Genomic DNA, 18020 nt, shown 5'->3' with positions numbered 1-18020 from the left:
CTTCCCAAAATATGTCCACATCCTAAACTCTAGAATCTGTGAATGTGACCTTATTTGGAAAAGGGGTCTTTGCAGATTTAATTAGTAAGGATTTCGAGCTGAGATCACCCTGGATTACCTGGATGGTTTCCAATTCCAATGACAAATGTCTTTAAAGGAGACAGAAGAGAAGAAGACACAGACACAGAGAGGAAGGCCATGTGAAGATGGAGGCAGAGGTTGGAGAGATTTAGCCATAAGCCGATGGAGTCCTGGAGCCGCCAGAAGCTGAATGAGGCAAGGAAGGATTGTCTCCTAGGCCTTGGGGAAGTCTATGGACCTGACGACATCTCGCCTTTGGACTTCTGGCCTCCAGAATAGTGAACAAATATATTTCTCTTGTATTAATTGTTGAGCCTGTGGTCATTTGTTAAGGCAACCCTAGAAAACTCATATGCTAGTTCATAGCAACTATCTAATTAAGGATTCTCTTGGGTTGTTTTATTTCACAATAATTTGAGGAAGTCAGTATTTCTACTCCAATTCTTATTTTCATCCAGTGAAGACATTTGTCTCCATTAAAGTGACACTGACCCTGGGACAATATTCCTCTGGGGGAAAAGTTCCGTTTACAAAGCTCCACAGGTTGGCCAAGTGTCTGGGTCAGGGAGCAGGGAGACATTGCTTCTGGCTCTACCCATCTCTGGGCTAAGTTCTTTCTGTGTCTCTGATGCTTCTTCCTATGAGGATGTTAGGCAAGTTCCGTTGAAAACTAACCATCCACCCAATCCAGAGTACTCTACTCCCCTTTATTCTTTCTTCCTCACTCTGTTGGTTTCTTTCATATCATCCATCACAACTGGTAATTATATGAATACTTGCTTGTCATAACACCAAGTTCAAGGCACATAATAATTGCACCTAGCATATTGTGTGGCACTCAGTAGGGCCTCAACAAAAATGTATTAATGAATAAATCAGTGAGTGAACATTTTGAGTGGAGAGCAAGAAAATGATTATTACTTTGGGGTCAGAATCAGACTGTTCAAGGACGGATTTTTTTTTTTTTTTAACTTACTACGTCAAACGCCATTGAATTTCAAGATTGAAAAGAATCATGACTTCCTGACAAATACGACCAAAATGCTTGGCTGAAACATTCTCGGTGACAGGAAACTCACTACCTCACTACTTCTGGTCTTTTCCATTTCGCTTTCCTTTCCCACTCCTCCCGCTTTTTACAATCTTTATTGCAGCATTTTGCACACCTGATGCACAGAGGCCTGTTAGTCTGTAAGTGGGAGGGACAGAGGGAACCCCAGGGCCCAGTCCAGGGCCTGAGACCCCCGGGCTCAGAGTGGGCGCGCGGTAGCTGACAGTTGGGTAAGGTAGCGGCGCCACCTTTCTGCCGAGTTCGCCTCGAGTCTCGGCTTCCCTGCGGGCAGAGGGTCTTTCTCTCCGGACTCCTCGCTTTTCCTCCCCCAGGCCCGGCGCCACGCGCAGCCGCATCCCCGCCGCCGCCCCCGTCACCTGCGCGCCAGCCCTGACGGCTCGGGGGCCACTCCTGCCGCCCCGGGAGCGGTGGCGGAGGGCGCGGGGCGCGCGGGCGGCGACCCGACCTTTCCTCCCTTCTCTCCCCCAACTCCCGCCTCTCCCTCCGCTCCCCCTCAGCTCCTCCTTCCACACTCCGCTGCCTCCTCTCTCTTGACAGCTGCCCGGCACCTTCGGCAGGGAGTTTGGAGCCGCCCCACCGCAGAGCCTACAGCCGGCCGAGCCCCCGCGCCGCCGCCATCTCTGCCTCCGCCTGGGTGGGACCTGGGCCTCGAGGTGGGACCCAACTCTCTCTCTCTCCTCTACCCGCTTCTGCCACCTCTTCCGTCTCCCGGCCACGCGAGGAGCCGGGCGCCGGGGCGCGCGTGGGTGGCCGGAGCCCGCTGGCCAAGTAGGGACCGGGAGGCCGGGGCGGGTCAGCCGGCGCCACCGGAGGGGCCCGCGCCATGGGGGAGGGGCGGCGGGGGCTCTCGTTCCCCCGGGGCAAGGCGCATCGGGGCGCGCGCCCGAGGGCAGCCAGCCCAGCCTGGGCGCGCACCTGCCGGGCGCCCCAGAAAGGACGTGCCACCTGGCCAACTTCTTTTCCAGGTCTCCTTCCTACTTTGGAAACTGAAGGGACTGCGACGGAAACCAGTAAGCCCTGGGGCCCGGAGGAAGGATTTGTTGGTTTGGATGACAAAAGGAAAAAAAATGTGCTCTAGGAATGGTTTAGCCCGGAGCTTCTGTTTCCACCATCTCCGGCTTTCCCCAAGCAAATTAATAAAACAAAACAAAAACAACAAAACCCAATCCCAACCAAAGCACTTACTTAAAGGGACTTGTAGGGATGTGAAAAAGAGACCCAACCGAGGAAATCATTTTGGAAACCCCAGGTAGGATGAGGCCATTTGAGAAAGTGGGAATTTGGGGGTGTTATTTCTAGGACTTGGGTTTGCAAGCAGAAGAGGAGACTGGCTCTTGTAAGCCTGAGGGAGTTCCTTATATTGAGGGACTGCCTGGAGTGTCCTCTGTTAACTTTCATTTCCTTAAGTATTAAAGTATGTTGAAACAAATAGCTCTTTCAGAGCTCTGGACTTGGAGTCAGAACATCTGGCTTTTGGTATGATTTGCCATTTATGGTGACAGCTGTGGTTAGTTTAATTTCTTTGGGCCTCAGTTTCCTCATCTGTCAAGTTCTGAGGGCCTTTTAATAATATCTAAGATGTTTCCCAACTTAAAAATTTATAATTCTTTAACTTTTTAACATGTTACAAACATTGCTAGATTCATAATTTCATGAAATTTTAAAAATCTATACTGATCTTGGGATTTTTGTTCATATGCATTTAAGACTTATGATTTTAGGGTTTTCCAACCAAAACTTAAAGAGAAAAACACTTATAAAAGAGCTCAGAAATATGTAGTTTATATGTAACTATTTAGATCATCTCTGAGTCTAGCTTGAAGAATCATGTTCAACTTGAAGTTAATATTTGCAACACTGCAACAAAAACATGTGGCTTTAGTATAAGTACTTATTCACTTTCAGTATTGTATATTTGGAGGAAATAAAAATTGTTTTGGAGGAAAACAAAAATTGCACCTTTCCTATCAATTTCTGCTCTTGAACAGTGTTACTTTTTAGCATGAAGTTGTGTGCAGGATATTAAAAAAATGGTTTCAGACCACTTTAGAGCCTCTCTGAAATTAAGTTCAGTAGCAGAGGTGCCAATTTTAGTAATGCATTTTAGTTGTCTTGGGATGAATCCTAGAAAAATAGCAGAGTTAACTAAACAGATAAACCAGAAATTAGGAATTGACACACAGACACACACAAAGTTGTACAAGAAGTGTGTACTATAAAGTGTCAGCGAGATTTTTATTTCCTTTTGATAAAAAACAACAAACAACTGTTGACTTGTTTTAGCAGACAGAATGTTAGAATAGCTTTTGTTGTTCCTTGTAATTCAAAATTATTTGAGACTTAGTCATCAGTAGTTGGGATAGGTTTAGAAGTGTCTCTGGCTCTTTTTGGTGGCTTTGATCTAAAATAAAACAATGTGTTCCCACCTAGGATGTGCTTTGTATTCCATTTGGAAGAGTGGTATAGATTTGAAGTACTCTTTTATGAATACATTTAAATTTATTTTCATTGCCTTTTCACCTTTGGACTGGAAGTGTCATCAGTTATTCAGGCATTTGTCTTCCATGATAGCCTCTGGTGACGTAGATGATCATCTCCTTGAAAGGGATGCCCAGAATGTTAAAGAAATTGGTTGTTGAATGAACAGAGAGTAGTAGAACTCAAATATCCCGGCTTCTAGTCGCTTGTTGGAAAACAACTGAAAACAGTGGATGGATCTGCGCATGGTCCAACTCATTCATGGCTTGGGAGAGCCATCATGGTTGGCAGAAGCTCTATTCCTCTTTTGTAATGAACTTACCGAGAAAAAAAACAGTGTGTCTTCGCAGTTAGATCACTATTATATAACGAAAAGGTTTGTGTTTGTGAAGTGCAGTATCCCAAGGGGGTCTTAGAAATAAAACTTAAAAAATATCCAGAAAAAGAAAAGAATTGCCTTGGCAGATATTGCACTGCATTTTTCCTACTGAGAGCCAAACACATACTAAAAAACATGTCCTGTGGAGTTAAAAATGAAGAAAAGGGCTTACAGTCTGCCCTAATTCTTTTGAGATTTTTATGTGATTTACAAATTCCACTTTTAATTAAATCAGAAAGGCACAAGTGTTCGCCTCCTGGCCAGACCTAGTACATATAAACTTTTGGAGTTTCAGTTCAAATTTGGTCTGCTTATAATTTGGAATATTCCTCCTCAAATATTTTTTAAAACTTCTGTTAACTCCGTAGTGATATTACCTGTTGTCTTTTCATACACATGATCTTATTAATCTTTAAATTTTTTGAACTATGGCATATACAGGGAGAAGAGTACATAAAACAAATGTACTGGTTGACAAATAATATAGCAAATCATTATAACAGATAATTACAAGGCAAATACCCATTATTTACCATACAAGTAAGAGAACATGCCAATACCCAGAAACCTCTTGCTTGTTCCTTTCTAATCACAATTTTCCTTTTACTTAAAAAAATTATACGAATATAGGAGGCACTCTTTCATAGATTCTTTTGCTTAACATTATGCTTATGACACTAAGCCATATCCTCTCCATTTGAAAGCATAAACTTTTAAAAAGAGATGTCTATATTCCCTATCATTGATTCATTTCTTCACATTCTCTCTTAAACCTATTTCTATCACTCTTTTGTTTTCAGTACTCTGCCAAAACTCTTCCTGTCACTGTCACTGGTGACATCACCTCTCCCAAATCCAGTAGTCAGTTGTCACCTTTGATCTTACTTCACCTGTTGGTAGCATTGTCACAGTTAGCACTCTCTGCTCCTTGTAATATTTCTTTGTTGACCTCCAGGACACCATGTACTCTTTTTGATTTTTCCTCCTTCTTCACTAGCCATTGCTTTCTGTCCCCTTTGCTGATCTCTCTTCTGCTCTCGGAGGTTTTAACCTTAGAATATCTTAAGCTGTGGTCCTTGGGAGCGCATTCCTTTCTACGCTCTTTGATGATTTCATGCAATCTCTACATTTGTACACTGATGCCTCCAAAATGATAGCTCAAGCTTTGAGTTATCTCCTTAAACTTCAGACCTCTATGTCCACCTGCCTGCTCAACATTTCCATTTGAATGTCCAGTAGACATCTCCAGTTCAGCATGCTCCAAATGGAATCTTCATCTTGCCCAAGCCCACTCTATCTGCAGCCTTCCCTACCTTCATCCTTCACGTTGCTCATGCCCCAAAACTTGGAGTCATCTTTGATATCTCCCATTCCCTCATACCTTAGATGTCATGTGTCAGGAAGTCCTCTTTGCTCTATCTTCAAAATAATTCCTGAATATAATTACTTTCATCACCTGCATAGCTGCCATCCTAGTCTGAGCTGACACCATCTCCCACGTGGATTATTGCAAGAACCTCCTAACTGGTCTCCCCATTTTCATTCTTTTCCCTCCATAATCCAGTCTCAAAATTGCAATTAGAGCTCTTTTCTTGCAACATATGTCAGATCATGTCACTGTTTTCCTCCAAAATCTCCAATGCCTTTCCAGTTCATACAGAGTGAAGTCTTAAAGGACCCAAATCCTTAGAATTACCTATAAGGTGCTACGTGTTTTTTTCTCTCCCATTTACCTATCTGATCTCATTTCTTGCTGTTTTTCTCATTCACTCAGTTCCAGCTACACTGGTCTCCTTGGTATTCTTTGAGTATATCGGGGACCATCTTTGCTCTGGCTGGAACGCTCTTCTCCCAGATACCACAGGACTTACTCTGTTACTTTCACTTCTTTTCAATCTTTGTTCAGTTGTCTCCTTTTCAATGAAGCCTACTCTGATTATCACATTTAAAATTGTACATCTTACCTTGCAAAACACTTTCCCCTTTCCTTTGCTTTTCCGCATGTACTTACTACCTTTAAAAATACTGTATGACTTAATCATTTTTCCTGTCTCATTTCTATTAGAATGCAAACTCCATGAGGGTGGATTTTTTTTTTCCTGTTTTGCTCCAAAATAGAGCCTAGTACCTGAAATAGAGCCAAGCATATAAGAGGAGCTCAGTAATTTTTTTTGATGATTGAATGCTGTTGCTGACAGTGGATGTTGTTTGTTTGTTTTCATTACTGGATATATTTTATTATATGAATATAATACCTTTATTTTTTACTCATTCTGTTTAAGGATATTTGGGTCATTTCTGTCCTTCTCTTCTTCCCTCCCTCCCTTTTTCCTTTCTTCCTTCTTCTTCTCTCCCTCCCTTCCTTCCTCCCTCCCTCCTTCTGTCCCTTTCTTTCTTTCACTACCATAAATAAACCACCTATGATTCTTCTTCTACAAATGCCTTGGTGCTTAGATGCAGGCGTTTCTTTAGAGTATAAAACTGCTAGTCAAATTACTAGAACACAGGGCTTGCAGATATCAGCTTTATTAGATAATGCCACACTTTTCCAGCATGGTTCCACCAATTTATATTCCTACTTTCATTCCTCTACATCCCTGCCAAAATTTAGTATTATCATGACCTTTAATTTTTGCCCATCTGGTAGGTATGTATTATATCATTACTGTTTGTTTCCTCAATTACTAGTGAGATCGAGCCTAGTATCTGTAAAAATAGGCTAGGTTATGCTGCGGTAACAGATTATCCCCAAATCTCATTGACTTAATGCAATAAAGGTTTATTTTTCATTCAAGAAAAGTTTCCTCTGGATTAAGGCAACTTTCCAGGGCAACTATTGTCAGGTCTAAATTCAGGGAACCTCCGTCATTCTGTAGCTGTACAATCTGGAACACAGGACTTTCCCAGTTGGTATAGTATGGGAAAAGAAAGTGGGGGTAATCATGAACTAGCTTTAAATGCCTCCATCTGGAAGTGACATGAATGATTTACACTCATACTTTAGACGCAAAAGAAGTCATATGGTATGCCTAACTTCAAGGAGGTGGGCAAGGTTAACCTCTGTTCTAAAAGAAAAAATAAATCTGAGAATACTGGTGAGCAGCAATGTATTAGTTACCCATTTCTGTGTAGCAAGTTACCTCCAAATTTAGTGGCTTAAAACAACAAATACTTACTGTTTTCAAATATCAAGAGTTGATAATATGTTGGGTCTGTTTTTGGGCTCTGTATTTGTTCCTTTGACCTCTTTCTGTAATTACTACAGGTTTAAATTGTCTTGCTATCTGGTAGGTAGGGGAGTAAATCCTCCCACTTGGTGCAATTTTTTCAGGAGTGCTATAGCATTCCTTGGCCCTTTACCTTTCCATATACATTTTTTCAATCAGTTTGTCAAGTTCTAAAAAATTGGTTAGGAATTTAATGGAGATTCTATTGAGATTGTTTTGAGTCTATAAACAATTAAAAGGAAATTGATACCTTGTAAATATTCAGTTCTAGAATCCATGACTGTCTCTCAATATATTTAGGTCTTCTCTAATATGATAAATGTAAACATAGTCTCATTTTTCCCTTAGGAGTCCTTGAACATCTTCTTGTTTGATTTATTCACAGAAACTGCATATTTTTGAAGTTATTTTAAATGAATCTTTTCAAAAAATTCATTGTGTTTCTGTTACTGCCATAGAGAGATAAACTTGACCTTTAAAAGTATTTTAAAAATAATAGCTTTATTGGACTATAATTCACATATCATAAAATTCATCCTTTTATAGTGTACAAATCACTGGTTTTCAGTACGTTAACAGAGTTATATAACCATCACCACTATCTAATTTTAGAGCATTTTTGTCACTCCCAAAAGAAACCCCATACCCCTTAGCATTCACTCCCCATGCCCCCTCTTCCGATCCCTGGAAACCACTGATGTACTTTCTGTGTCTAAGGATTTGCCTCTTCTGGACATTCTGGACGAATAAAATGATGGGGACTTTAGTGAACAGATTCTTTCACTTAGCATGTTTTTAAGGTTTATCCATGCTGTATCATGGATCAGTACTTCATTCTTTTTATGGCCAAATAATATTCCGTTATATGGATATATCACATTTTGTTCATTCGTTCGTTAGTTGATGGACATTTGGGTAGTTTTCACTTTTTGGCTATTATGAATAGTGCTGCTACTAACATTTGCATACAAGTTTTTGTGTGAATGTATGTTTTCATCTCTTTTGGGTATATACCTGGGAGTAGAATTGTTCAGTCATATGTAACATGTTTAACATTTGAAAATCTGCCAAACTATTTTCCAAAGCAGTTTTCATCATTTTACATTCCCACCAGCAAGGTACAAGGATTCCAATTTCTCCACCTCCTTGTCAACATTTGTTACAGTTCAGAACCTTGATTAAGCTATCATAGTGGATGTGAAGTGATACTCATTATGGTTTTGATTTGCATTTTCTGATGACTGATGATATTGAGCACCTTTTCATGTGCTTATTGACCATTTATGTATCTTTTTTTTGAGAAATGTTCTTTGCTTATTTTTAATTGGATTGTTTGTCTTTTTATTGTTGTGTTGTGAGAGTTCTTCATATAGTGTACAATCGCTTTTAAGATACAGGATTTCAAATATTTTCTCCCATTCTGTGAGTTTTCTCACTTTTTTGATGGTATCCTTTGAAGCCCAAGGGTTTTAACTTTGTCTAGTTTATCTATTTTTATACTTAATTTCAGTCTAAGAAGCCATTACCTAATTCAGGGTTGCAGAGCTTCATTTCTATGTTTTACTTATAAGAATATTAGAGTTTTAGCTTTTATGTTTAGGTTTTTGATTACTTTGAATATATGGAATGAAGGAAAGGACCAATTTCATTCTTTCACATTTGGGTATCTACTTGTCCCACCACCATTTGTTGGAAAGACCATTCTTTCCCCATATCTAAGTGTCTTGTCAAAAATTATTTTGCCAAAAATGTAAAGGTTTACTTCTGGAATCTCAACTCTGTTCCAATGACCTATACTTCTATCTTTATACCAGGTACCACACTGTCTTGATTACTGTAGCTTTGAAGCAAGTTTTGAAATCAGAAGTGAATCCTCCAAATTTGTTCTTCTTTTTCAGTATTGTTTTAGCTATTCCCTTGCATATATCAATACATATGAATTTTAGAATCAGCTTGTCAATATATATACAAAATGTAGCTATAAACTTGAAGGGATTGCATTGAATCAATTTGGGAAATATTACAATCTTAATAAAATTGTTTTTCAGTCTATGAACGTGGGATGTTTTTCCATTTATTTAGGTATTCTTTAATTTCTTTCAGTGATGTTTTATAGCATTCAGTGTACAAATAATTGCTTTTCTTTTGTTGAAAATATTCCTGAGTATTTTATTATTTCTGATGCTATAGGAAATGGAATTATGTTTTAATTGTATTTCAGATTGTTCATTGCTCATGCACAGAAATAGAAGTGATTTGTGTACATTGATCTTGTATTCTGCAACCTTGCAGAACTTACTTATTAGGTGCAATATAGTTTTTGTGAATTCCTTATTATTTTCTACATACAAGATCATGTAGTCTGAGAATAGAGATAGTTTTACTTCTTTGTTTCTAATCTGGATGCCTTCTATTTCTTTTTCTTGCTCAATTGCCCTGGCTAAAACCTCTAGTTGAATAGAAAGTGCAGGTGAATAACTTTGTCTTGTTCCTGATCTTAGCAGGGAAGCAGCCAGTCTTTCACCATTAAGTATGATGTTAGCTATGGGTTATTCATATGCTATTCCTAGTTGAATGTTTTTGTCATGAAATGGCATTGGAATTTGTCAAACCCTTTTTCTATGGACATGTCATGTCTTTTATTCTATTATTATGATTGATTGATTTTCACATTTTAAATCAAACTTGCATTCCTGAGGTAAATCATATTTGGTCATAGTGTATAATCCTTTTTATACATTGCTGGATTTGGTTTGCTAGTATTTTTGCATCTATATTCATAAAGGATTTTGGTCAGTAGTTTTCTTTTATTGTGATGTCTTTGTCTGGTTTTGGTATCAGAGTAATACTGGCTTCATATAATAAGTTGGGAAGGGTTTAAAATGCTTGGTTTTAGGTAGTTATATTTTCCACCAGCAATCTTGCTAAGTTTTGTAATTAAGTTAAACAGCTTACATATAGATACTTCGGGATTTTCCACTTTTCTTGTCATTCATGAATAATGACAGTTTTGTTTCTTCCTTTATATTCCTTAAACCTTTTCCACTTCTCTTTCTGCCTTGCCTAGGACCTCAGGTATAATGTTGATTTGAAGTGCTCACAGGTGAAGTCATGTCACATTAAGAATGATGTTTCTTTCTTTGAATTTCCTCTCAGTACTGCTTTATCTGCATGAAATAATTTAAGTTTTGAGATGCTTTTTTCACTATCATCAGTTTAAAATATATTATATCTTTTTTGCCCAGTGGCTTACTTTTTTTCTTAATGTCCTAGTATATGGCATTTGTGTAGTTATATTTTTGCTATTTTTTCTGTTTTAAAAACACCGTGGACAGAGAACATGGTCTGTATGATTTTAGTCCTTTGGATTTGTTTGTAACATACCTTATGGCTTTGTACGTGGTCAGTTTTTGTAAATGCCCCATTGGTGATTAAAAATAATATGCAGTCTACAGTTTGGGGGAGAAGAGTTCAATCTATGTCAAATTTGTTAATGTTTTTGTTCCAGTATCATTTGTTAGTATTATTTCAATCTCATATATCCTCATGTATTTGTGTCTGCTGTTCTATTCATTCTTTAGGAGAGTGTATTAAAATTTTCTACCATATATGTGGATATCTGTCTTTTTCCTTGTGGTACTCTGAATTTTCACCATATACCTTTCAAAGCTACATTATAATAAATATATGTTATTTTGAGGTTATACTACATGTACACATTTAAAATTATTATGTATTCCTGCTGAATGGATGCTTTCATTAATTTGGAGTGATTCTCGAGTTATATTTCTGTTTTTGTAGGGTTTTAGTAAAGGGATACTACTTTAAAATATGTATTTATATGTTTAACAACCTTTTTCAGTAGTTCTGACTTATGATTATCCTCATGCTTCCTGTTGGCTTTAAAATGAAAACCAGAAATATCCACTCTTGTAACCCTTCAATCCACGTTGCTGGTGTGCCAAGCTTCAAGATGTGATTAATGCCATTGTAATATTTTTAAGTGAGATTCAGTAGATTTTTATAAGAAATATCAGACACAGAAATACTGGTTATGTAGTAAAACATGCCTGTCAAATTTAAGTGCCATCAACTTGGAAGTTTAAAATCTTTTTTTTTTTTTTTTTTTTTTTTTTTTTTGCGGTACGTGGCCTCTCACTGTTGTGGCCTCTCCCGCTGCGGAGCACAGGCTCCGGACGCGCAGGCTCAGCGGCCATGGCTCACGGGCCCAGCCGCTCTGCGGCATGCGGGATCGTCCCGGACCGGGGCACGAACCCGCGTCCCCTGCATCGGCAGGCGGACTCCCAACCACTGTGCCACCAGGGAAGCCCCTAAAATCTTTTTTTTTAAAAAAATATTTATTTATTTATTTGGCTGCATCAGGTCTTCGTTGCGGCATGCGGGATCTTCACTGCAGCATGCGGGATCTTTCGTTGCGGTGCGTGGGCTTCTCTAGTTGCGGTGCGTGGGCTTCTCTCTAGTTGTGGTGCCCAGGCTCTAGAGCACTTGGGCTCAGTAGTTGCAGCTCACAGGCTTAGTTGCCCCGTGGCATGTGGGATCCCAGTTCCCCGACCAGGGATTGAACCTGCGTCCCCTGCACTGGAAGGCAGATCCTTAACCACTGGGCCACAAGGGAAGTCCCTAAAATCTTTTCCAGAATGTGAACACTGAATATGTCTAAGGTAGGCTATGTGGAATTTTTGTGGATATTGATTCTCACTGAATGAAAGTCAGCAAGTCTCTTATTCTTCCATAGAATTGATAGGCTAGATTCTTCCCACTTAATACAATTTTATCGTACCAATAAAGTGTCCTCCAAAGTGAATACAGCCCACTTTCAATTTTGCCTGGCATCAGCATCTTTAAGTGGTCCAGTCGGCAGGGTTAAAGCTGTGGCTTTGCTGAGCGTAGATGGAGACTCGCTGAGGAGAGAACAGAGCTGTGGGAACCATTGTCCATGGATGGTCTTAAAGGAGAGAGTCACGCATATGAGAACTATTTTAATGAAATTTTCTGGTACCCTGTGGACCTACTTAAATCAGACTAGAGTACTATGGACTAGCAAATAAAAATGACCCAAATGGAGATACCCTAAAGGGGCATTGTGATGTTGATATTAATTTTTAAGTCTTTGCCAATTAGAGAGAAAATTCAGAAACAGTACAGACTTACAAATCTGTATATATATATGTGTGTATAACAGTGAATGAGAAAGATAAAGAGAGAAGGAGGAAGGGAGGGAATGGGGGGAAGAGAGAGAGACAGACAGATTGACGGACTGACTGACCGACTCTACTCTTGGGCTAATAATTTCTGTAATGTTTATGGAAATGTATAAATGTTTTATCTAGTTGTACTAGATAATAGCTAAAGATGTGAGCCAAGTAAGGATTCTCAGCGGCATCTATAATGGTATTATAATAGGCTTTAAAATGTGAACTCATGTTTAAGAACAGCTGTTACCAAATAGCTGTTTAGTGAAGGCATAGGACAACTTAGTTTTTCTCAGAATTATATTTTCTCATTTTACTTTAACTAGCACGTGTTATTTGGGTGTCTAAACCTATGAAATAATCAAATAATTAGACTTCTGTATACACCAACAAAGTTTCTGAACCAAACTGGTCAGTGTGTAGGAGATGAAAGAGAAAATAAATTATACACACACATATATGTGTGTGTGTATATGTGTTTATGCATAAACAGAGAGAAAACATACTGGCACATACATAATAAGCACCTGATAATTGTAGTTGCTGTTATATTATGAAGATGTTATCTGTTAGGATCATGACCTACCCAGGAGGTAGCTGAGTATTTCTCTAGTGACCTGGGTGTCTTGCGGTAACACTGCTGGTTACAGGTCTGATCTGAGAGAAGAAAAAGTTCTATAAGAAAACCTTTTAAAATAATACTTACGATATGCTTCACATTCCTCCCCATTCTTCAAGAGGCAGTTAAATCCTCACTCCCCTCTGAAATCTGTTATGATTTATCCAAATTAAAAGTAATATCTGATTCCTCCTAGTTACCGCTCTTTCTAGTTAGTTGTAATTCTTTAAGACATTGTGGATTTTTAAGATACACCACTGCTTTTGCACTGCTAAGAAAGAAAAAGCTCTGCCTGTTTATTTTACAATGCTTTCTCATTGTTTAGAATTTTTGTTTTATGTCTACTGAAAGGGCTCTTTTAGAATTACTTAGGTAAAGATTCTTGTTTAAATCATATCACTCTCATGAGGAAAGTAAAAGTCAAAGAAATCCATTAAGGAATTCGTTTTCTTATTCAGAATCCGGTTTTTCTGAATCATTTTTCAACTCAGTGTTGTTGATGTCAGTATTTTCCCAAATGGTATCATACTCTGGGTTATCAAGACTATTTGTTATATAGCACTTCAAAAAAGAATGCTTCACTATGGTTTCTGAGATCTTCTTTTTTTTTCTTTTCTATCTGTTCCCTTGGGAGAGGGGGACTGTGGCCCAGGGGAATGCTGTTTGTGGGCTCTTATTTTTTTTTTTGAATTTTGTTTTATTTATTTTTTTATACAGCAGGTTCTTATTAGTCATCCATTTTATACACATCAGTCTATACATGTCAATCCAAATCTCCCAATTCATCCCACCCCCACCCCACCCCCCACCGCTTTCCCCCCTTGGTGTCCATACATTTGTGCTGTACATCTGTGTCTCAATTTCTGCCCTATAAACTGGTTCATCTGTACCATTTTCCTAGGTTCCATATATATGCATTAATATATGATATTTGTTTTTCTCTTTCTGACTTACCTCACTCTGTGTGACAGTCTCTAGATCCATCCACGTCTCTACAAATGACCCAATTACATTCCTTTTTATGGCTGAGTAATATTCCAGTGTATATATGTACCACATCTTCTTTATCCATTCATCTGTTGACAGACACTTAGGTTGCTTCCATGTCCTGGAGATTGTAAATAGTGCTGCAGTGAACACTGTGGTATATGACTCTTTTTGAATTATGGTTTTCTCAGGGTATATGCCCAGTAGTGGGATTGCTGGGTCATATGGTAGTTCTATTTTTAGTTTTTTAAGGAAACGCCATACTGTTCTCCATAGTGGCTGTATCAATTTACATTCCCACCAACAGTGCAAAAGGATTCCCTTTTCTCCACACCCTCTCCAGCATTTCTTGTTTGTAGATTTTTTGATGATGGCCACTCTGACTGGTGTGAGGTGATACCTCATTGTAGTTTTGATTTGCATTTCTCTCATGATTAGTGATGCTGAGCATTCTTTCATGTGTTTTTTGGCTATCTGTATATCTTCTTTGGAGATGTCTATTTAGGTGTTCTGCCCATTTTAGGATTGGGTTGTTTGTTTTTTTGATATTGAGTTGCATGAGCTGCTTGTAAATTTTGGAGGTTAATCCTTTGTCCGTTGATTCATTTGCAAATATTTTCTCCCATTCTGAGGGTTGTCTTTTCATCTTGTTTATGGTTTCCTTTGCTGTGCAAAAGCTTTTAAGTTTCATTAGGTCCCATTTGTTTATTTTTGTTTTTATTTCCATTACTGTAGGAGGTGGGACAAAAAAGATCTTGCTGTGATTTATGTCAAAGCTTGTTCTTCCTGTTTTCCACTAAAAGTTTTATAGTGTCTGGTCTTACATTTAGGTCTCTAATCCATTTTGAATTTATTTTTGTGTATGGTGTTAGGAGTGTTCTAAGTTCATTCTTTTTTTTTTTTTTTTTTTGTGGTACGTGGGCCTCTCACTGCTGTGGCCTCTCCCGTTGCAGAGCACAGGCTCCGGATGCGCAGGCCCAGCGGCCATGGCTCACAGGCCCAGCTGCTCTGTGGCACGTGGGATCCTCCCGGACTGAGGCACGAACCTGCGTCCCCTGCATCATCAGGCGGACTCCCAACCACTGCGCCACCAGGGAAGCCCTCATTCTTTTACATGTAGCTGTCCAGTTTTCCCAACAGCACTTATTGAAGAGACTGTCTTTTCTCCATTGTGCATCCTTGCCTCCTTTGTCATCGACTAGTTGACTGTAGGTATGTGGGTTTATCTCTGGGCTTTCTATCTTGTTCCATTGATCTATATTTTGTGCCAGTACCATATTGTCTTGGTGATTGTAGCTTTGTAGTATAGTCTGAAATCAGGGAGTCTGATTGCTCCAGCTCTGTTTTTTTCCCTCAAGTCTGCTTTGGCTATTTGGGGTCTTTTAGGTCTCCATACAAATTTTAAGATTTTTTGTTCTAGTTCTGTAAAAAATGCCATTGGTAATTTGATAGGGATTGCATTGAATCTGTAGATTGCTTTGGGTAGTATAGTCATTTTCACAACGTTGATTCTTCCAGTCCAAGAACTTGGTATATCTCTCCATCTGTTGGTATCATCTTTAATTTCTTTCATCAGTGTCTTATAATTTTCTGCATACAGGTGTTTTGTCTCCCTAGGTAGGTTTATTCCTAGGTACCTTATTCTTTTTGTTGCAATGGTAAATGTGAGTGTTTCCTTAATTTCTCTCTCAGATTTTTCATCATTAGTGTATAGGAATGCAAGAGATTTCTGTGCATTAATTTTGTATCCTGCAACTTTACCAAATTCATTGATTAGCTTTAGTAGTTTTCTGGTGGCACCTTTAGGATTCTCTATGTATAGTATCATGTCAAATGCCAACAGTGACAGTTTTACCTCTTCTTTTCCAATTTGTATTGCTTTTATTTCTTTTTCTTCTCTGATTGCCATGGCTAGAACCTCCAAAACTATGTTGAATAATAGTGGTGAGAGTGACATCCTTGTCTTGTTCCTGAACTTAGAGGAATTGCTTACAGTTTTTCACCATTGAGAATGATGTTTGCTGTGGGTTTGTCATATATGCCCTTTGTTATGTTGAGGTAGGTTCCCTCTATGCCTACTTTCTGGAGAGTTTTTATCACAAATGGGTGTTGAATTTTGTCAAAAGCTTTTTTGCATCTATTGAGAGGATCATATGGTTTTTCATCTTCAATTTGTTAATATGGTGTATCACATTGATTGATTTGTGTATATTGAAGAATACTTGCATCCCTGGGTTAAGTCCCACTTGATCATGGTGTATGATCCTTTTAATATGTTGTTGGATTCTGTTTGCTAGTATTTTGTTGAGGATTTTTGCATCTATATTCATCAGTGATATTGGTCTGTAATTTTTTTTTTTTTGTAGTATCTTTGTTTGGTTTTGGTATCAGGGTGATGGTGGCCTCATACAATGAGTTTGGGAGTGTTCCTTCCTCTGCAATTTTTGGAAGAGTTTGAGAAGGATGGGTGTTAGCTCTTCTCTAAATGTTTGATAGAATTCACTTGCGAAGCCCTCTGTTCCAGGACTTTTGTTTGTTGGAATATTTTTAATCACAGTTTCAATTTCATTACTTGTGATTGGTCTGTTCATATTTTCTACTTCTTCCTGGTTCAGTCTTGGAAGGTTATACCTTTCTAAGAATTTGTCCATTTCTTCCAGGTTGTCCAGTTTATTGGCATAGAGTTGCTTGTAGTAGTCTCTTGAGATGCTTTGTATTTCTGTGGTGTCCGTTGTAACGTCTCCTTTTTTTTTTCACTTTATTTATTTTTTTTTTGTGGTACGCAGGCCTCTCACTGTTGTGGCCTCTCCCGTTGCGGAGCACAGGCTCTGGACGTGCAGGCTCAAGCGGCCATGGCTCACGGGCCCAGCCACTCCGCAGCATGTGGGATCTTCCCGGACTGGGGCACGAACCCGTGTCCCCTGCATCGGCAGGCAGACTCTCAACCACTGCGCCACCAGGGAAGCCCCGTAACTTCTCCTTTTTTATTTCTAATTTTATTGATTTGAGTCCTCTCCCTGTTTTTCTTAATGAGTCTTGCTAATGGTTTTTCAATTTTGTTTATCTTCTCAAAGAACCAGTTTTTAGTTTTATTGATCTTTGCTATTGTTTTCTTTGTTTCTATTTCATTTATTTCTGCTCTGATCTTTATGATTTCTTTCCTTCTGCTAACTTAGGGTTTTGTTTGTTCTTTCTCTAGTTCCTTTAGATGTAAGGTTAGATTGTTTATTTGAGAGATTTTTCTTGTTTCTTGAAGTAGGCTTGTGTAGCTATAAACTTCGCTCTTAGAACTTCTTTTGCTGCATTCCATAGGTTTTGGATCATCGTGTTTTCATTGTCATTTGTCTCTAGGTATTTTTTGATATCCTTTTTGATTTCTTCAGTGATCTCTTGGTTATTTAGTAATGTGTTGTTTAGCCTCCATGTGTTTGTGTTTTTTACATTTTTTTCCCTGTAATTCATTTCTAATCTCATAGCATTGTGGTCAGAAAAGATGCTTGATATGATTTCAATTTTCTTAAATTTACTGAGGCTTCTTTGTGACCCAAGATGTGATCTATCCTGGAGAATGTTCCGTGCGCACTTGAGAAGAAAGTGTAATCTGCTGTTTTTGGATGGAATGTCCTATAAATATCAATTATATCTCTCTGGTCTATTGTGTCATTTAAGGCTTGTGTTTCCTTATTAATTTTCTGTTTGGATGATCTGTCCGTTGGTGTAAGTGAGATGTTAAATTCCCCCACTATTATTGTGTTAGTGTCGATTTCCTCTTTTATAGCTGTTAACGGTTGCCTTATGTATTGATGTGCTCCTATGTTTGGTGCATATATATTTATAATTGTTATATCTTCTTCTTGGATTGATCCCTTGATCATTATGTAGTGTCCTTCCTTGTCTCTTGTAATAGTCTTTGTTTTAAAGTCTATTTTGTCTGATATGAGAATTGCTACTCCAGCTTTATTTT

At 38.6% G+C, this 18020-nt stretch overlaps 1 protein-coding gene across 5 annotated transcripts in view; it reads left to right on the top strand.

Moving 5' to 3' along the window:
• The first annotated feature begins 1573 nt into the window (after positions 1-1573).
• The window catches only part of LOC309958188 (leptin receptor), a 101392-nt gene continuing 84945 nt past the window's right edge, over positions 1574-18020 (top strand). For all 5 annotated transcript variants that reach the window (XM_082833861.1, XM_082833865.1, XM_082833864.1 and 2 more), the window contains exons 1-2: positions 1574-1806; positions 2119-2163. The gene's annotated coding sequence lies outside the window, so the exon portion shown is untranslated. The remainder of the gene's footprint in view (positions 1807-2118; positions 2164-18020) is intronic.

The sequence above is a fragment of the Leucopleurus acutus genome, assembly GCF_964270905.1.
Source record: "Leucopleurus acutus genome assembly, chromosome: 2".
NCBI lineage: Eukaryota > Metazoa > Chordata > Mammalia > Artiodactyla > Delphinidae > Leucopleurus > Leucopleurus acutus.
This window is presented reverse-complemented; position numbering and strand designations above follow the sequence as displayed.